Raw genomic sequence first — 22,153 nt, forward strand, 5'->3', positions numbered from 1 at the left:
CAAAGACCTAGGTAATTGCAAGGTGTAGATGTGAAAAATAAACAAGGTGTATTGTGATCAAAATGGAAACAATTTATCTAAAAACATATGACAACAAAAAGTATAATTACTGCATACTGTGAATATATATTTTTAAGCATATTGTGTTGACTCCATTTTTACACAGTTGCTATGTGATGGCAAGAATTGGTGGAAGGGGGGAAAATAAGATTTCTTCAGCTTTTAAAAATTAATTTTGTATTTAAAGACACCCCAGAAACACTCAGGGTAATGCTAGGGGAGCAATAGCTTCTCCAGAATTTGATGTAGTCTTCTGTAGTCACCCTTCCCAGGGCAGAGATCACATATTATGCAGGAATAAGGGTGGCAAGGTATTGCCACCGTTTCTTCTCTGCTGCTGCAGCTGGAAGCAGCACTGACTTCAGAGCTGAGTGCACCCTCATACACATCCCACAGACCCCTGAATCAGTTCAAGGCCCTCAATGCATGTGAACTATAAATGGGGCTCAGTTATAGCCTAATCTGGAAGGCAAATGTTGGAGCAGACAGAGGTTTAGCTCCACAATTGGCAGTTTATACAGAGTTGGTAGCCCACGCCACTGGTGCGGAGTTTTGCCATTTCTACTCATCCCCAGAGCTGGAACAGTGGTTGCAGGACATTAGACTGCAGAGCAGCCAGGTCCTGAAATCCTACCACATAGGTCCCAATGTAACCCAGATACTGAGATCCCTGGAGGGAGAGTGAAATCTGCTCTACAGCCTTAGCTAATAGTAGAGGAGCCAAGAGGGTAAAGCATCAAGCAGGCACCCACCAGGTCTCCACTAGGCAAATTCACTGAATGTATGGACCCTCAAAAGCTTTTCTAGCAGTAGTGTTTTAATTGGCCAACATCACAACAGGAGCAGTATAATCAACATTCATTCATTTTGTAGTTGTGCCAAAATTGAGATTACTTGTGCATGATATATGAACATGGGAATAGAATCTCATGGCTTTAGCCTAGTGATGTGTAACTTAGACTAGTGAGTGGGCCACATGAGTAGCCCTCCATCCCAGTGGGCTGCAAGATGGTCATAGCCATAACAGTTTCCCAGAACAGGGGAGTTTTACTAACTGCATGCCAAGAATTTGGAGGATACCAGTTGAACAATAGTAGTTTGGATGCAAAGAGAGCACATGGCTCTCACAGTCCATGTTATCTGCAAGCAGCACACACTTCGCTTCACATGCCTTTGCTTTACATGGGTGTCACTTGAGTAATACTGGTAGGAAAAAGCTAAGCAAATGGAAACGCTACACATGGACAATGATAAATAAAAGGTCATGTGAGCCACTCGTAGAATCCTGATGGGCAACACATGGACCACATTGGTTGCCCACTAATGACTTTAGCCCAAAAGTTACCAGCATCAATCCTGCCTCCTGACAACCAGAGTCTGTTGGCATGGCAGATGAGGGCTCATCTGGGATGAGCAGCTGGGAGATCTATGATGGCCAGGACTTACTTTCTCAAATGGGGGGAAATTATGTAACCCAGAGACAGAGACCCTGGAGAGAGAGCGAAGTCTTCTCTACTACAGGCAGTCCACGAGTTACGCGGGTCTGACTTATGCCGGATCCGCACTTATGAACGGGGCCCTCTCCCTGGTCTCCAGAAGACCAGAGGGACAGGGAGCAAAGTGGCGGAACACGCGGGCAGCGGGCAGCCCAGACACGTCTGGGCTGCCCGCCGCCCGCGGCTGTGCTCTGCTTTGCTCCCGGCCAGGGGGAACGGGGAGCAAAGCAGAGCAAAGCCCTGCCAGGGGGACGGGGAGCAAAGCAGAGCAAAGCCGCGGAGCCCGAGGGCAGCAGGACAGCCACGGCGCATCTGGGCTGTCCCGCTGCCCCCGTGCTCCGCAGCTTTGCTCCGGGCGCCTGTGGTACAGCAGCTGGGGCACTGCCGGTTGGTCCCATAGTGCCGCTCTGGGCGCTACGGGACCAACCCGGCAGCACCCCAGCTGCTGTGCCCCAGGAGTCCTGATTCAGCCACTGCTGGTCAGTTTCAGCAGTGGCTGAATCAGGGCGCCTGGGGCAGAGCAGCTTGGGTGCTGCTGGGTTGGTCCAGCGGCGGCGCTACTGGACCAACCCAGCAGCACCTCAGTTGCTCTGCCCCAGGCATCCCCAAGTCAGCCGCTGCTGAAACTGACCAGTGGCTGACTACAGGAAGCCCCTGCCCGGGGCTTCCTGGAATCAGCTGCTGATCAGTTTCAGCAGCGGCTGACTTGGGGATGCCTGGGGTTCTTAAGTTGAATCTGTATGTAAGTCAGAACTGGCATCCAGATTCAGCCACTGTTGAAACTGATCAGTTTCAGCAGCGGCTGAATCTGGATGCCAGTTCCGACTTACATACAGATTTAACTTAAAAACAAACCTATAGTCCCTATCTTGTACGTAACCCGGGGACTGCCTGTACATAAACTAATAGGCATTTGGCTTTTATTTCTTGGGGTAGAATCATGGGTTTAGCCCAAAGGTTTCAGGTTCAAGAAGACCTGTCAACCACCAGTGTTCTGTGCAAATCGGCTTATTTCACGAAGAGTGCATAGTGTCTGTAGACTTAAGTTTGGAAGTAAAATATTTTCAAAATGGATGAAAAATGCACACATGCTTATTAATGGAAGTACAGTTAAGTAATTTTAAAACAACAAGGTAATCGTTGATCCTTACCAGATTTAGCATCCTTCCCATCTGCTTACCCAAGACTCAATGATGCAGAGACATGCTCCATTAAACACTGGTTTACATGCAAAAGCACTCAGCACTGGTATATATTTTTACAAACCCTGTATCTTCGAAGTTTACACTTCAATGCATTTGATGAGAATTCATTTCCAGATCCAAGTCTGAATTTCATTATTCAGTCCTTTATTGATCACAGAATGCACCAAATCACAAGATCAAATTGTTCTGAAGTTTGGGATATTTGAAAACCAGATCGGAATTGTATAGCTTGGACTAATCCTTAATGCCAGTATTCAATCCAGTATGAGTAACCTGTAATTAAAGAATGTCAAAGATATTCAAGGTTTTTTATGAGTGTCTCTGCATTTGACCAAACCAAGATTTAAAAAATTGTTTTGAAAAACACTGATTTCTTTTTATTCCAAATGGAATTAAGCAAAATCTGAAATGACTAGAATTCATGGAATAGAAATTCTGAGTTTTGACCAGCACAAGTTATGAGATTCACCTCACAGCTTATACATCAAATAGGTTTTGATAATCTTCAAAACTGTGCAGTTTTGTAGATAAAGTGTGACCTTCCTATTGAACAACAATTAGAACTTGCAGTAACTGAAAATTGACCCAAATAAAAAAAAACAACCCTACCATTCTATTTCATTACTGAAGCTCACTGTGAATTACAGATTGTAATTATGATTTAAAAACATTATAACGAAAGCAGACATGGCTACAGAAAATGCTTATAGATGTGAAATCCATGATGCTAATGCCTTCTGGTTTTAGCCAATTTACATAACTGCCAGACTTAAGCTTCCTAAAGTTCCCCGGTTCAAATAGTGTCCAATTGTGTTACCAAGAGAAGCATAACAGCTTTTTCAAATTAAACTGTCACTACATTTCCTCTCAGTTTCTCAAAGTATGATTGGAGAGGTCCACTTTCAGTGAATGAGAAAAGAAATGTTTCTTGGCAACTAATGTATTTCATTTCAGTATTTATTCAACCCACTTTCCATACCTACGATGAAGGGGGAAAACCCATAGACTTTATTTGACATAAAACTGGTGGCATAATTTTTATGAATTAAATACCAGCTCTCTGCTGGATATCACTAAAAAAAATCCACCATAGTAGCTTTTACATAGATATTATTAGGAAAAGGTGATCTCAGGTCAACATAATGAATGTTTAGCAGTCTTATTCCACCAAGCATAAGCAAATGCTTTTTTATTATTATAAAACAGCACCCCCAAATAAAACTAATATAATATGAATATAGTTTAGGTTGGGGTGGGGAACCTCAGGATCCCAGCCCCTGAAGTTCAGTCCACACTCCCTACATCATTGGGGAGCCCCCCTCCTTCACCCGCTGCTCTACTGTAATGAAGAATTGTTTGTGGGTTTTTGTTGTTGTGGGTTTTTTTTATTTCTTCTCAGTTGTGTGTTGCCCCGGATGGATTTTTCTGTGGATTAGCAGCCCCTGACTCCAAAAAGTTTCTCCACCCCTGATTTAAGTAGAAGGGCAAGGAATAAATTCACCTCTTGTGCCAAGGGTGACAAGCCAGGTCACACCAAGAACAACTAAATGTGACACACAAATTAGCTCAAATTAGGGGATTTCTCTATAGCCCTGAAGGATAGTTACCTCTAGGAGAGCCATTTGGTAGGTGACTGGTCCAGACAAAAAGGAGTGATCAATCTATAGACTCCACCCACTCACTTGACTCCTTGTGCTGGGCGGTGATCTTGTGTGTTCAGCAAACTCCAGGATATAGAATCTCTAAGTTGGTGTTAGGCACTGCAGGATTTCAAAGCTGAAAAGAGAATTTAAGAGGTGTTGGATGCTGACTGGCCATCACCAGGGCATTGACATATCACTGGGGAAAGGAGAACTTTAGTCTATTTTCTTGACCAAGGCACAGACTGGACTTTAGAATGACAGCTTGATGCAAAGTTTATTATATTTGTATTATATTATATTTAGCACCTGGCTGGTGTTCCTGCTGTAACTCCTGATGCATAACTTCAACTGTACCTGTGATTCAAGTCATCAAAGATCATCATCATAGGTCAAAGTTCTCAAATTGTCTCAGAAGTCTGCTTGATTTTTCCAGAAATGGAGAGGCCCAATTCAGGGTAACCCTGGAAAGCAGTCTGATAACCAGCCCCACTCTGGTTTAGCCAGTGAGGTAAAACTGCAGGCATAGCAGAAGTACAGATTGGAACTTACAACTGTTGTGATCGCCACTGAATTTGTCAGGCAGGTGTGCCTGGGCTTGAACTTGTAGGATCACTTTATGTGCCTGAAATTTGGTAACCTGGACCTGCAATGTAAATAGCATTCTCACTATATCTGTCAGAGTGATTAGCTTTTGTGGGATCAATGCTCACCTTGTCAGCGCTAGCTCCCTTATTGTTAGCAGGACTTGGCTGCTCAAATAGAGATATTAGGACATGGGTTCTTGTGCCTAGTGGTTAGAGCAAAATCAGAGTCACAGCTGGGTTATCTGGAATAAGACAAGGCAGGAATCGGACTGGAAACAAGCTCGGACTGGGATCTCACACAGACATAGGCAAATGCATTGATCAGCCACCCAACTTCAGCTGTTGCTGGCTTCAGAAGTTGGTGTGCTGGCTCTTCCCATCAGTCAGGCAGCCAGCTAAAGGCCAGGCTTCTGAATCAAATATGAACTGATTACAGAATATTCTTCTCAGAGATACAGCAGAAATTGTCTACAATAAGGTCCTTAAATTATCTGTCAAGTACTGAAATTAGCTTATCTAAGGTATGTTATGTACATGCACTATAGAACTGATTAAAGTTGAATGTCAAGGTTCCTTTTTTGTAGCTAGCATAATTCTCTTTTTTGACAACAGTCCTCTATGTCATCTCTGACCTCCTGGACTGCTGAGTTTGATGCTTTGCATCATGACAGTCTGCTACTACCAATTTTTTTCCCAGGAACATACCTAGCAACTTATTAAAAAAAAAACCACAACCTCCCACACAACATAAACAATGCCCCCCTCCCCCGCCCACCTTAACCTTTAATCTCCTCAGTACTAACTTTTAATCTTCCTGTGGTTTACAGCTTCTAAGCTAGTTTCAGGTTTTTCGAGTTGCTTTTGCAACAAAAACACAGAACAAAACAGAGAAGCAACTTGCTATCTGTATAAGAAGTTTTGCTATCTGTATAAGATGTGGCTAGTGTTACTCTGATTTTTATACTCTGTGGCTAGGGTTTTTTATACAGATAGCATTTTTCTATCTATATAAGATGTGGTTAGGGTTATTCTGTTTTTTAATTGCAGCTGCTGTGAAAGATTTTTTTCTGTTAACCCAAACCTGTCTGCCTCTGGTATTTTCATGTTCTGTGATTTTTCAGGGATTGCAATTTTCAGCTAATGCATCCAGGGCTCTTAAAGAAAATTTTTCTTCTACTTGAAATCTCAGGTAAAAAGTTTTTACAAACTACATTTCTCTGTGATAGAAGATATTCATCCAATATAGCTGGAATCGTCTCAAAATCATCTTTGTGACAGTTTTCATAAAGTCAAATGATTCAATAATATGCTCTGCTTTCTTTCCCATAGCATAAATTAAAAAGCCCATCCACATAGCTTCAGTTTCCTTATATGTCATAGCAATTTGAAATATTATGAAATACTGCTTTCCAGATTGTCCATTGTGAAGGTTTGTCAAAGCTCAATTTTTGTAAGGCACTGAAGAGTGGTAGACAGTTCAAGAGAGTTCGCTGTGAACATCACTATGAATGTCTGATCTTCTATGATGTACTTAAATATTATGGTGATTGGTGCTAGCAGGCCTGCCAAAATGGAGGACAGAGTGGGATGGACAATTGCCCTGGGGGCCTGGCGATTCAATGGGACCTAGTCCCTGGCCCTTTAAATCACCCCTCGAGCACTGTGCTGTGCACTCTGGGTGGCTCTGAGATCTATGAGGGGTGTGGAGTGCTCCATATTGCACAGAGAGCTGGCTACCCTTGACACTGCCCCTTCCACCTGAGGCCTCACCTGAGGATCCCCTCCACCTTGACATGGGGCACAAACAAGCTGTTGGCTCCCCTGAGTGCTGTTGAAACTCTAAGGCCTAATCTTCACTGGGAGTTTAGGTCAAACTTAGCCACAATAGGTTGATTTTCTAAACAATGAGTCCACAATACTACGCCAACTCCATCAACCTAAAGTGTCATTAAAGTCCATTTCTGAACTACAGCTTTCACAAGGAGTAATCACTAAATTCAATCTTACATGGTCGACTTTCCAGTAGTGGAAAAGCAGTGCTGTGACAGTCAATGTTCTTTACCATCAGGTGGTGTCCCACAGTGCCCTACAATGACTGGTCTGACCAGGACTTTCAACTCTACTGCTCTCCAGGTGAACAGAAAAAGCCCCAGGAAAATTTAAGGCTACGTCTACACTGGCCCCTTTTCCGGAAGGGGCATGTAAATTTCACCAGTCGTCGTAGGGAAATCCGCGGGGGATTTAAATATCCCCCGCGGCATTTAAATAAAAATGTCCGCCGCTTTTTTCCGGCTTTTAAAAAAGCCGGAAAAGAGCGTCTAGACTGGCCCCGATCCTCCGGAAAAAGTGCCCTTTTCCGGAGGGTCTTATTCCTACTTTGAAGTAGGAAGTAGGAATAAGAAGTAGGAATAAGACCCTCCGGAAAAGGGCACTTTTTCCGGAGGATCGGGGCCAGTCTAGACGCTCTTTTCCGGCTTTTTTAAAAGCCGGAAAAAAGCGGCGGACATTTTTATTTAAATGCCGCGGGGGATATTTAAATCCCCCGCGGATTTCCCTACGACGACTGGTGAAATTTACATGCCCCTTCCGGAAAAGGGGCCAGTGTAGACGTAGCCTAAGTGTCCAGAGTGGTGAGCAGACCTCAGAGCAGGCAGCACACCAGACCATGAATTCAAGTTCCATGAGCTGCATGAGTTCTCAGGGTCGCAGACAAGCACCAGCATATAGGAGATCCTGGACTTCATTATCGTGTGCGGAGAAGAATTTGTTCTTGCAGAACTAAGAACTAGCAAAAGAAATTCAACCAACATGGGCTAACTCACTGCTGGAGTTGTTTGGACATTTTCCAAAGGAACGCTTTTCCCACTGGAAAATACCAAATAGATTAAATTGAAATATATCTCAAGAATGTTCCTGGGAAGCCCATCTGCTTTTCTGCCAAATTGTTCGCCTCTTTGGCAGCCTCCCTAGTGGACCACTACAAAGCTAAGAGACTGGAAGCTCTAGAAATCCTGAGTAAAGCCACGGTTTCCAATATTCCTAGGCTTTCAGCTGTGTTTTTAATTAGAAGCAAGGAACCAACTGTATTACAGTGTTGTCGGGGGGGGGGGGGAGTTAAAAGCACCTTGGTATTTTAGGGTACGTCTACACTAGCTTGTTAGTTCGAGCTAGGTAGGGTAATGAGGGCAAGCGGAGTTGCAAATGAAGCCCGGGATTTAAATATCCCGGGCTTCATTGGCATGTTCCCAGGCGCCACCATTTTTAAATCCCCCAGTAGGTATTTCAAATTAAAGATCCTAATTCGAACTACCGTTACTCCTCGTGGAGTGAAGTGGAATGAGGAGTAACGGTAGTTCGAATTAGGATCTTTAATTTGAACTACCTACTCCGTGCCGTGTGTAGCCGCGGGCACGGAGTTCAGACTAAGGGGAATTTAAAAATGGCGGCGCCCGGGAACATGCCAATGAAGCCCAGGATATTTAAATCCCAGGCTTCATTTTCAACTCCACTTGCCCTCATTACGCTACCTAGCTCAAACTAATGAGCTAGTGTAGAAGTACCCTTATAGAAATAACTGAAATATGTTTTCTGATGCAAAATATTTTTTTAATTACTAGAAAAACAGGAAAAACAAGTGCTGGCCAGCCCTACTCATTGCTATTTGCTTATGCATAAGGGATGTGATCCTCATTTGAGCAAGTTCTCAGTTTCTGCAATAGTGTACTCAGGACCTTAAATTGGTCATAACTTACTGTAAGATCCATTTATATGTCTAGACCCCTAGTGTAAATGAGAATCATCCATAAGTTATTCATCATTTGTATTTATTATTCTAAATGTCTTCTATAGGATTTGGCAAGGGAGCGACCTGGCACTCTAACCATAAATATTAAAATAATTCAAGCAGAAGCTTTTGAAAGATACCATTGGATACCATGCTGTGTTTTAGTCTCTAATATTATCTCAGGGTACGTCTACACTGCACACTTACTTCGAAATAAGCTATTCTGGAATAGTTACTCCAAAATAGCTTATTTCGAAATAGCACGTCTACACTGCAGGGAAGCCTCAACATTAGTCTGAAGCAGGCTTCCCTAATGTAGATACGCAATTTTGATTTAGAGCTCCAGGAGGCACTGCGGAGGAATAATTTAGAATTGCCCTGGTGTGGGGCTATATTGAAATAGCAGGAGTGGAGCGTCTACACACAACTTATTTCGAAATAGTTATTTCAGAATAGGTGTTATTCCTCATAGAATGAGGTTTACAGATTTCAGAATAGCCATCCATTATTGTGAAATTATTTCAAAATAAGGGAATGGCTTTGTAGATGCTCTCATTGTTATTTTGAAATAACACTAGTTATCTCAAAATAATGGTGCAGGGTAGATGTACCCTCAGAAAACATTTCTAGTTTCAAGTAGAATTTTGTTTTTGTTTTACTTGCACTGTGCCTTGTGTGATCGATTCGTATTTGGAAACATGATTAGTGTTTTTATAATAAAGACTATGCCCAAATAAGCTAAAAATAGATTACACGAATAACGTTAATAAACACTGAAAACCCAAAGTGATCAGCAGAAGATTAAGTAATGATCAGATCTCATGGGCCAGCACTGTCTAAGTCAACTCAGTTAATTAACTACTGTAATGAGTTATTGATAAGCTTTTTACAGATGCCTCTTCTTTTCTATCTACCTGCACAAAGATGATAGTTTGTACTGATCATTTATATCTTTGTCTTCTTTATATTCCTTTCATTCACCTCTAAGGAGTTGGAAGCAGTTTTATGAACACCATAACAACTTCTGTACCTCTCAGGGGTTTTGTGTCAGTTAACTGACGGCAAATCACTTTGAGAGAATTCCATGAAAGATTCAAAGAAATATAATTAAAATTTAAAAAATGGAATACGTTTTAAAAACTAGGACTCATAAAATAGTAAGGATATGAAAACAAGCATTCAGTTTAGGAAATGCCAAGAATTGTATGTGCTCTGCCAACTTAATCTCAGTACTATCACATTCCCTTTTTATTTTACGGAATTCTTTAATACAATGAAAATACCGCACAAATACAAAGTGGCACTGGCCCATTGAAAAACAGATTTACTCATGCTGCCCTTCTCCTCTAGTTGACCTGTATCTACTGTACTCAACATTCTAAATACACTATCTTTTTCTTTAACGTGATACAGGATGAATTTTACTAACACACTGAAGTTTTAGTTAGGTGATATATTTGTTACTTTATGGACACTGATCAAAAACTTGATCTAAATATTTCATTCTGGCAGTAAGGAAATAAAACATCAGCTATATCTCTGCAAACATTAGGAATAACTATTGTTTCCAAAGTCCTTGACCTTTCAATTCATCTTTTAAAATTACCATGTTACATCTGAGAGTTAATATGAAATATAATGCAGCTGTATTTATTGAACTTACCCATTTTGTGCAAAGTGATTAGAAGTGGCCAATTTGTCACAGCTGTCTGAGTGTGTGGCAGAATTAAACAATTCTTAATTATATTTTGCTAAAATAACGGGAGGACAAAATAATGAAAACAGCACCCGAGAAAGTGTGTGTGGTTTAGCCCAGGTCTTTGCCAATAACAACTCTTTGTGCTGATCAGCAATATCCTGTATTCTAAAAAAATGACTCATATAGAGTACAGGCTGCAAACCAATATTTCTCCTCATGATATTTTTTTGTGTAATATTCCCCTCCACTTTGTTTAACCATTAAGTGTATAAAGGTCATACACCACCTTTGATCCATACATGCAATTCTCATTGCCATCAACACATCAAAAGCAGAAGATTGTCTAGAATTTGTGTGCTATTAAAATCCCCTTCTCCCTCCTCCCCTCCCCCCCCCCCCCATCTCCTTCTTCTGGCTAAAGGAGATTTTCTTTTTCTTGCTAGCATCTTCTAAAGTGGAAATGTGAGAGGAGGGAGAAAAATCAGCCTCATCTCTGACCATCCCATGAAAAAGTTTCAGTTCTTCTAAACCATTGGACCAGTTTTCTTAGGTTGCCAGAGTTGCCTGATGGTGTCAGCTACTCCTGTGAGCAGTGTTATAATGGATGATTCTGCCTAAATCTATGCAGAGAAAATCAACAGCATTCTCAACTCAGCCAGGCACAACAGGAAGTGTTCCATTGGTCTTTTTGATTTTGCTCAGTTCTAATGCGTCAATTACACTTGTTTCTGTATGTTAAAAGACCTGGACAGAGCACAACATCAGTAACAAATAAAAACTCATCCATGCACTTTTATGGAAGCTCTATTCAAATGCTTCCTAATCATATTATACTGTTCGGTACCAAATGACTGACAATTTCCTCTTTTATTATTGTAAAGGTGATTATTAACCACCTAATTTAGATTTTATAATAGAAAGTGACAGCTTAATTCGTTGAATTGCTAGCAACTAAAAAGCAAATTAAAGTTGAAATCTTGGCATTATCCAAGGATGCACAGCAGCTTTGGCAAGCTGAAAAAGGCTATTAAAACCTGTTATTAGTTAGAAGAGAGCCTTCCTAGTCTCATTCAATACTTGTGCCTTTTTTCTGCATCATTTATTTATTATGTGCATATTTTTAATAAAGCAAGAGCTTTTGTGGCAATTTCAAACATGGTCAGACAGGACTGCAATCTTTCTGTTAGTTTGAGTTTTGGTTTAGATTTTGCCTTACTGTTTCTAAATTGCACCTTTTTAAGTTATGGAAAGCCAAGCACCTTCTATGAAGTGCTAATCATCTTCAATTCACGATGTATTTCAAACTGCGAAGATGTAGAACTTCCTTGGACTGGCTTCTATGCATCTTACAGGATGAGATTTAATAAAGAGAAATGCAAAGTGCTCCACTTAGGAAGGAACAATCAGTTCCATACATACAAGATGGGAAGCGACTGTCTAGGAAGGAGCATGGCAGAAAGGGATCTAGGGGTCATAGTGGACCACAAGTTGAATATGAGTCAACAGTGTGATGCTGTTGCCAAAAAAGCAAATATGATTCTAGGTTGTATCAACAGGTGCGTTGTAAGCAAAACTCGTGAAGTCATTCTGCCGCTCTACTCTGCACTAGTTAGGCCTCAGCTGGAGTACTGTGTCCAGTTCTGGGCGCCACATTTCAAGAAAGATGTGGAGAAACTGGAAAGGGTACAGAGAAGAGCGACAAGAATGATTAAAGGTCTAGAGAACATGACCTATGAAGCCAGGCTTCATGAACTGGGCTTGTTTAGTTTGGAAAAAAGAAGATTAAGGGGGGACATGATAGCGGTTTTCAAATATCTAAAAGGGTGTCACAAGGAGGAAGGAGAAAATTTGTTCCTCTTGGTTTCTGAGGACAGGACAAGGAGTAATGGGCTTAAAGTGCAGTAGGGGAGGTTTAGATTGGACATTAGGAAAAAATTCCTAACTGTCAGGGTGGTCAAATATTGGAATAAATTGCCAAGGGAGGTGGTGGAATCTCCCTCTCTGGAGATATTTAAGAACAGGTTAGATAGACATCTGTCAGGGATGGTGTAGGTGGAGCTTGGTCCTGCCTTGAGGGCGGGGGGCTGGACTCGATGACCTCTTGAGGTCCCTTCCAGTCCTATTATTCTATGATTCTATGATTAAGGTAACCTTTCAAAATATAACCATGAATTCTCTTGCTTATTTTAGTAGTATCATTACAGCAACCAATTCCAGCTTTGAGGGCTTATTTGTACCAACCTAGTGGAAAAGGGAATCAAAGAGATGCTAAACTAGCAGATGTTCTGTTAAGTGGTCATTCAGATCTTAAAATGCTGTTAAGAGTATTGCTGTAGTTTGTGTCTGGCTTCACTTGGCCGTGCATAAAAAGGCCCCTCCCCAGATTTTCTCAGCCCTTAAAAGATACAGTCCATCATAACTCAGATGCACTAACGTAGTTGCAACAGGAACAACAGTCCCAAACCATAACTGGGTCCAACTGCACTACCCTGCTCCATCCAGATCCTCCCATACCATTAGACAGAAGTGTCTTGTAGATTTGACAAATGCAACAGGAATTCCCTGGTAACATGTTGGGGAATTGCTACTATAGAAGTTCCACTTGATGCCAAAAGAGAGAAAGTAGAACCACTTTTGAGGTCCAGGAAAGCAATAGATCCTAAGGAAGTTAGAGACCTATATTCCTTATGCTTGCTCTAAAAGGGAGGTTTTCATAGTTGTTGGAAAAAAGAATGCACAACTCCTTTAATTATACTTTATATCTCCTTTATGCAATTATCTATGATTTTCTTAGTATGACTTGTCTTTTGTTCACATCCTTTCCTGATTGTGTAATATGAAGTGAAGCTGTAATGTAGAACATATGACTTTGTGGTCATATTCGTGGTAAACAATTATAATTACAAGACTATAATTTCATAATTAGAATTAGGAGGCAACTTCTATTCAACACACAAGCATTTGTAACAAGTAGGCAGATAAAGAACAAAATTGAAAAGTAACATTGATCCCCAAAATCAGGTCAATGGTAATTGATGTCTGTGGTCCTAAGGAGACAGTGGGGTTTTGTGTGAGAGCAAGTGTCTAATTCAACAATTCTCATCACAAAATTGTGGCCTAATTGCAACAGTAGCTTCATAAATATTGTTTTAAGTATATTTCAATGCCAGAGCTCCCTTTTTATAAACAGTTGGCCATTGTCAATGATTTAATTACGGAAATTGGAAGAAAATCCTATTAATATTGGTCCAAATCCTTTAAATATGTATTTTGTTTTTACCTGGTATTCTCACAGCAATTTTTCTCATAGGAAAAGTTTCTGATGGCAAGAACGTTAATATATTCAAGTGAGACACACACGGTTTGTATAAACAATTTGATTTTTTTAGCCCATGAGGAATTCTTGATTAAATTACTTCAGTTTTTATTAATTTGTTTGCTCTTCATACTCCTTCAGTGAAAACAATGACTATCTGTCTTGCTCACAAACTATACTGCATAACTATGGCTTTGAGTTTTTGGCTTTTGTAATTCTTATTTGTGCTAAATGATTAAGTTGTCCTTGTTTGGAGGGATGTAAGGTTTACCAATAGGATATAGGCGTTAATAGCTGAATCTGACATTAACAATCCCACACAAAGAAAATATTCAATGGTTTCTGAAACATTTCTGTCAGTGAGCTAGTCCCTCGGTTACATGTGCCTTTCAGTGATTACTAGTAGACATTTTTGAAAGCAAATGCAGAGTTGTTTAACTTGATTTTTTTTAAAGTGTCATTAAATAGAGCACCACCTAAAATGTAGGCTGACATTCTTTGGTCTGGTAGAACTGTGCTTAATGCCAGTTGGTTTACCTACACAAAATTATTCCTTTCTGCCAAGCAGTGCTATATCCCAACACCATCATTTTGAACTTTGATGGATTACCATTGCTTTTCAAACAAGAGGTATGAAGTTTTGATTAGAGACATCTTTGACTCTTGCTTTAATCAGTTTTTCCTCCTCTGCTTTAGAGATATTGGTGACCTCCTGAGAGCTTTTAGCTTTCTGAGATTGAATGATCTGTGCACTTAGCCTTCAGACTTGATTGTAAACTGCTGTAATTCTTTATTGGACTGCCTCATGCTCTTGTTTTGTAACTGCAACATGTACAAAATGCCATGAACTGACTACTGACAAGCTCAAACATATTGATCACATCTCCCCAGCTCTCCACAACATTCTCTCTGACATTTAGTGCTGTTCGTAGAATTCCTGTTGGGGGCATTTAAATGTCTGATGCAGTTATAGCATCTCATTTTTCTGACAGCTCAGATTCATTTGGTGTTATATCCCCACTCATCATTTAAGTAACCCCTGTCCATTGCCCAGTGTAAAAAGAACGACTGCTATGCTCTACCTCTCGCAAACGTGGTAGAGTCTGCAGGACGTTAGATCAAAATGAATTTATAACACTGATAACTTCTAAAGTCCTACTATACAGAAAAAAGATGTTTTGCCATTTAGAATATAATGGTGTTGTTTTAGCAAGTCTTACTGATTTGGGGTCCAATTTTGCTTGCACTTTGCCTAGGTGCCAGGTTTGGAGAAAAAGATGCAAAGAATTAAAGTTTCTGGACTTAGGATAAAAAACAGGGCTCCTCTGTGCCTACTCCATCAGGGAGCAAGGTGATTCAAATGTGGAAAGGAAGAGGCAGGATCATAGTCCCCATGGAACTTCTTGGGAGCAGTAAAGTGCACCCCACAAAGTACCAGAGCAGGCGGCATGCAGTCTATGGGCACCCAGGAGTCCGGAATGTGTTCTGATACCCTGAAGCAGCTTGCCTCCAAGACTTCCCCCGTAAGATTGTGAGACATACTCACCACCAGGCCATAAATGCCTGCTGTGCTGTACATCAACGCATGCTTTCAAGAGTTTCAATATAACACTCAAAATCTGATATTTCCAGATCCCTTGGAAAACTCACATTTCAAGAAATAATTTCTCACAGTAATTTGGAGCAGGCTGTGATGGCACAACCTAAGCGGATGACTCCCTTGCAACATAATGCAGCAGGCATTCAGATTCAGTTTTCTAGAGGCTCTTGTGCTGTGCCACCCTGAATCCAACTCTTCAGTTGCAGAGCCTCTGGTTAAGTCAGTTACAGACAATTCTTTCCTTCCTGGGAAATGGAGCCCAAACCAAGTATGAAGCAACACAACACAACCCTATCCCATGTTTCCAGGAGATCTGATAGCCCTAGGAACTAGCCATCTCTCTCTCTCTTTCTCTCCTTGATCCCTCCCAACTATACAAGGCTAATCCCTTTCCTAGAAAAATGCCTCTTATTTCAAATTTCTACATCTGAACTCATTTGGCCTTCAGTAGCCTATTAACACCTCCTGCTTTGCCCAGAAATGTGTGTGCCCCATTACATAGGCGTACTAGCATATGAACATGTGTAGGGTTTTCAAAATGATCTGTCATACAGCCACAAAATAAATAAGTTATAGACATGAAATAAACCAACAGTCAAGTCCCATCTATGGGCCTGATTGAAGCCCACTGAAGATGATAAAAGGGCTCTAATTGACTTTAGGAGTCTATGGACCAGTCCTAAAGTTTCTGAGAGCCTGTGCAGAGTGAGGATGAGAGAAAATGGCAGCATTCCCATGGCAACATGGTTCAGGTTCTCTGGGGGCCTTTTCTTTGCTGTTCCTTTCAACAGCAACCAATTCCCTGCCAATTAATGCAGCAGTATGCACATGCCACAGAGTGACACACTCTCAAACTATCCTCACCTCTTTCCCCAATAGTCTCTTTTCCCTATCCCTACCAGCCCTAGTGTATTAGCCTAGCTCATCCCTTGGTGCTCTCTTCTGTATGATGCCTTAATGGGTTCTGGTTGACCACTGTATCATGTTTGAGGCTGCTAGTATTTCATTTTGAGATTGTACACAAAAGGATGATTGGACAAAGTCAGCAACATGTAAGCAGATAGTTATGCTGAAAACATAGGAGAATATATTGAAGTTGAATCATACACTCAGACTCTTCTTAAAGGTCAAGCATGTTAAGTCTCTGATCCTTCAGAGAGAAATATTAATTCAGAAGGGTCCTGAATAAGCACCAATCTGAGTACTGGATAAGAGCCAAAGACAATTTTACTCTATTTTTCAAATGCTATCTGCACAAAAATATTACAATAAACTGCTGAGATTTTCAGTCCAGATAAAACCAGCAAGAACTAGAAGTGTCATGAGACAACCCAGGCATTTTAATGTTCTGAATTCAGAACATTAGAGAATTAGAAAGTTGAAATCAACTTCTATATGCTCACCCCGATTTAAACTAATTATTAGATACCGCTATTTATGTTGCCTTAGAACTACAGTAAAGGCGTATGATGACGATAGTATGCATTTTAACTAAATAATTAGTTTGGATCATATAATCCCTTTTTTGTATTCTCAGGTCAGCTTGTTTTAGCTAATCTTTCAGCCATTTCCTTGGAAAAAAGATTGACGGTTCAAATATGTGACCCTTCACAATTTAATCAGAGCACATCCTGTTTCACTAAAACCCTTTGCCAAAATTGCAACAATTAATTTGAGTGACTAACAAGAAAAAAAAATGCAGATAAATGCTGGACAATCATTGTCCTTCCCAGTGTTTCAGAACATTATCTTCATACTATTCTCTTAGTATATGACCAAATGGTTGCTTTCACAGGTACGGCACGGCTATCAAAGTCCTGTCGACTCATTAGGTGCTATGACACATACAGTCTTGTCTGCGAGAATGCCAGCTATTCTGTTTATATTGTGACATTTTCCATCATTAGCAACTTAAGTATTATAGCATCCGCTGTGAAATGAATGCTATAGTTCTGATTAGTTCAGGCCCCTTCAGATGGCCACTCACACTTCTAAAGCAATATTCTCTTCCTTATCCCAATATGCTTCACTCAAGTAAGGCCAGAATATAGGTCATAAGATAATTATACCTGAATGTTGTACTCTCTTAGCTCAATCTGTCTTCTCGTTTACAGACGCTTTACTCGTTTACTTTCCCCATCTACAAGACAGAGATCACTATTCACATGTAAAAGGAAAGCAAACATTCATAATCCAATAATTCATTAGGTTACACTACAAAATAATTCTTAATTTTTAAAGATGGTATGAATCCAATAAAACTAAAGTTTTAAGTTACTGTAAAGTGTTACTGCAAATTTTATCATCCAGAACTTCTGAATAGAAGAACTGCCTTGTTTTACCACAAGTGCAATTTTGAGGCCTGAGCTCAACCAGCTCTGCAATGATAGAAAATGAGACCTCCCTATTAATGTGTGAAACAATAAAATCACGGCCTAACCCAAAATGCTCAGAACCAGAGCCAGACAAATATTAATTCAACCAAAATGCAAAAATGTTTGCAATAATTGTGGTCCTTTTTGTGTGTGTTCTGTGAATTTTTGCCAAAGTCATCTTGCAACTACGTGCCATTATATGTTTGCAAAGATTCACATTGAAAATATTTATTCAGATATTTTAAAACTTGCTTGATTTCCTTCCACATATTAGTAAATGTTTCAGTCCATGAATCAGGGGCCAAAGATAGTATTGTGTGACTTGTATACCACCATTGTACATGAATGTTCATTACTGAAAGAAAGTAAATTGCAAACAACAAATGGCTCCTCAAAATTGATATTTCCTTAAATGAGGAGCTCTGAAATGAAAAGCTGACAATATACATGAGAAAAACCTGTATGAATACTATTTCTTGCATTGCTTTGAAAAACATTAAACAAAAAACCTTGCCTGCTTCTTCTGATACCTGAGAGTGATATAAATATAAATTTGCATGTGAAATGAAACAAGATTTAATAGATTAATTGGTTATAAACATATCCTCCTGAGCTTTTACTGTCAAACCAGTCTTCTATTCCTAGAGTAACAGATTCTTTTTGACAGAAGGGATACAAACTGACACACCAATTAATACACATTCATCTTAATTGCTGTTCACTGAGAAGGGTCTGACACATTTGACTTGGCTTAGAATTTGAAATCTGCTTCTAAAATTAGGAGGTATAATTTTGATATGGCCGAATGAACTGCATAAGCTTCTATATCGGGGAACTTGTTTATTTCTGAAATCAGAAACCCTATAAGTGGATATATGGCGGAGATTCAGAGAAAGGAACCAGTTGCACCAAAATCAGTGCAGAGATATATATGTTTATTATATCTTCTCATAATAATTTTGCTCTTTTCACTGGAGGAGAAATTAATCCCAAAAATTGATATGTAGTGATGCTTCAGTCTTCCCTCCTCGTCTCTTCTCTGTGGGGCAACTTGGTTATTAGGCAGAGGCTCCATGGAAATATTTAAAATGTAGCCCTGATTTCATGGGACGTTACTTCAACACATTAAAGTAAATACTCAGACACAGGTGATAGACACCTACCAACCAAATCTGCTGAACATGTCTCTATCATAATTTTTAGTGTGGTAGAGAGTCACAGATATCAGTCACCACAGTGTCAGAAGAAAAAAACAAATAAGTCTTTCATAAAGTCAGCTAGACAATCTGGAAGTTAAGTATTCCAGTAGATCTTACTTTTTAAAAAGCATTGCAAAAAATCTTTTCTATTAGACCTATATTAATAGTTGAGTTACTTTATTTAAGTAATATGGACCCTCAATGTCTGTAAGGACAAATGAGTGTACCTGCAAGTGGGCTCCAAATGAGCTATTGTTGATATGAAGAATAAGCCATGCACATTTTTTCCTGCCAAGAAGCGCTAGAAGTAATTTAATTTTATCAATTACTTAAAACAACTGGCAACAAAAGTATCAATTAACGACTAGGTTAAAACCTCTGAGCTTAATTAAGTCTTTTGAAGCCAGAGACATTTTTTTGAAGCAATAGCAGAGGAGCAGTTTGGAGTTGCGGAGGCTGGCATTATAACTAAGATGTTGCCTAGTCTCTGAAAAATATCCAAAAGGTAGAGGAAATGTGCCAGTACCAACCCATTCTCTTGCACCTCAAGGGAGGGCCAGCTAGAGTCAATGGCAGGAGCAGAATCCCTTTTTTTAGCACCCCAGTACATTATACAGGAGACCATTAGATGAGGTAGGGTAAACTTGAGGCTGTGACTTTCTCCTATGACACCAGTCCATGGTAATAACTAGGTCCAAAAAAAGGTTATCTTGAAAAAGATGGAGCAAAGAAAGTTATTTGAATCACACAGATAGAAAGGGGAACTAGCAGAAAAGTGGGAAAGAGGATTGTAGTACAGGCAGTCCCCGAGTTACGTACAAGATAGGGACTATAGGTTTGTTCTTAAGTTGAATTTGTACGTAACTCGGAACTGGCTCCAGATTCAGCCGCTGCTGCTGAAACTGACCAGGGGCTGACTACAGGAAGCCCGAGGCAGAGTTGCTCTGCCCCCGGCTTCCTGGAATCAGCCACTGATCAGTTTCAACAGCGGCTGAATCTGGAGCCTGGGACAGAACAGCTGGGGCGCTGCCGAGTAGGTCCCCCCAGGACAACCCGGCAGCACCCCAGCTGCTCTACCCCAGGCGTCCACAACAAAAGCCTGGTCTGCTGGGGGTGTGTGCACTAGCTGTGCCCCCCCCCCCCCCCAGCAGACCAGGGAGACGCAGAGCAAAGCCGCACAGGCGGCGGGGTCCCGCCGCCTCTGCGGCTTTGCTCCTGTCTCCCTGATGTGCTGAGGGAGTCGTCCCCCCAGCACAGCACGGAGACCCGAGCAAAGCTGCACAGGCACAGCAGGGAGACAGGAGAGACAGGGTGACAGAAGGGAGGAACAGCAAAGCTGCACAGCAAAGCAGGGAGACAGGAGCAAAGCCGCAGAGGCGGGGGACCCCACCACCTGTGCGGCTTTGCTCCGGGGCAAAGGAGCAAGGGCAGCGGGGTCCGCCGCCTGTGCGGCTTTGCTCGGGTCTCCCCGCTGTGCTTGGGAGTCCCCCCCAGCACACCAGGGAGACCCGGAGCAGCTTTTCTCGCCCCGGAGGATGCAGTGGCAAGACTGCTGCGCTCTGGGCAGTCCCGCCGCCCGCGAGCTCCGGGGCGAGAAAAGCCCCGTCCGTAAGTGCGGAGCATAAGTTGGGGACTGTTTGTACTCATTAATTTTCTCCAAAGTCACATTTCAAAGGAATAAGAGGGTGTAATCTTTACTCTAATGTACATGAGAAACATAGAAGCACTGAAGATCTACACTCATTTCAGATGGGAGAATGGAAGGAACTGCAAATGTTTAATAGTCATTCAAAAATGTTAATAATACTGAAGCTAGTCACTAGGCTAAGGGCTCATCTAGACTACGCTAAAATTCGGTGGGAATTTTAAGCAGAGCTTTTGAAAGTAAAAGTAGTCGGGACACATTTTTTTCAGCAACTCCCCCCCCTTTCCGAAAAGCCGGTTAACCTAAAAAAATGAGGTTTACACGGCTTTTCGAAAAAGGGGGGGTAGCCAAAAAAAAATGCATCCAGATTACTTTCACTTCTGCAGGAATTTGCATATCCTCTTTTGACACTTTAGCATAGTCTAGATGAGCCCTAGAAGAGACCATTGATAATGATATTACTGACCTATATAACAAAGGTGTCATGTTATTTTGAAAAAAAAAGATTAAGCTATATGTAACATAACTCACAGGTAGGTCAAAGTAAAGTTATTGGGAGAAATAGCCTAAATTTGAAAATAACTTTTCAGTTCATAATTTTGTATACCACAGTGGTATCACTTCCATAGGATTGTCACCCCATGCCTCTCCCCCTCCTCCCATCCATGTAGAGGAAATCATGTAGCAGAATTAAGCTTTAATCAACACTGCTAGCATTAACATTAATTCCCTTAGAAAACTAGTATGAAGAATTTCATTTGCTGGGGGAGATGGAATATAGCAGGTCAGTCATTACTATTTTCCCACCATACCAGTGGGGCTTTTTCCTTCCATAAACTTCCAAGCTGTGTGTCAGTCTCAGGAATGGGTTTTCTGGACTCTCAGTGGGTTTTCTGGACCCTACTTAGGCTTAAATACTTCCTGGACCTATTTAAACGTGATTTGTCATCTTCTCCTAAATGTCATGCATTGGAGAAGATAATAAAGGCCTTGGTCTGTTATTATTTAGCTATGAAACATAGGACCGGTCAAATAAGTAAAAAAATAGTAGTGCCTATGCACTCACTTGAGAAAGGCATTATATTTTAGCAATTTTATGACAGACGTTAAGCCAAGACTACTATCAGGTTTATGAACTTTTTGTTGAGAACTGCTTTTAACTGATGCTTTTCAAAGTAATATTATGCTTGCTGGGGCTTTTCATACAAACTAAAAACTACTAAAGGTCAGCTTGTAATTAATAGGCTGTATTCTCAGTAAGGGAATGGATGTATACGGGTTCTGTTTATAATGAACAGATTAACAATATGTCACAAGATAAAGGATACCCACGACTGTATGCAATCTCACAGTGTCAAGCTGGCAAAGCTGTGCTTAAGGTTGAGGAATTTTCATTATAACCCAGTTCCAGGCATATCACAGAATAATGAGATAACAGTTGAATACCTTTATAAATACAGATTGGAAAGTTTAGAATATGTGATCTATGTATTTCAACTTTATACCAATATTCTGAGTCATAGTAATGTGTGTATGCACAGAACCAA

The 22,153-nt window shown here is 40.8% G+C and overlaps 1 long non-coding RNA gene across 2 annotated transcripts in view; it reads right to left on the reverse strand.

Annotated features, from left to right (window-relative positions):
• Nucleotides 1–2,894: 2,894 nt before the first annotated feature.
• The window catches only part of LOC142829440 (uncharacterized), a 72,082-nt gene continuing 52,823 nt past the window's right edge, over nt 2,895–22,153 (reverse strand). The window contains exons 3-4 of one of the 2 annotated variants that reach the window (XR_012903853.1): nt 4,369–4,537; nt 2,895–3,034 (exon numbers count right to left, since the gene is read on the reverse strand). This is a non-coding gene — a long non-coding RNA (uncharacterized LOC142829440). The remainder of the gene's footprint in view (nt 3,035–4,368; nt 4,538–22,153) is intronic. The other variant, XR_012903852.1, reaches the window with a different exon arrangement.

This window comes from Pelodiscus sinensis, chromosome 5 (genome assembly GCF_049634645.1).
Source record: "Pelodiscus sinensis isolate JC-2024 chromosome 5, ASM4963464v1, whole genome shotgun sequence".
NCBI lineage: Eukaryota > Metazoa > Chordata > Testudines > Trionychidae > Pelodiscus > Pelodiscus sinensis.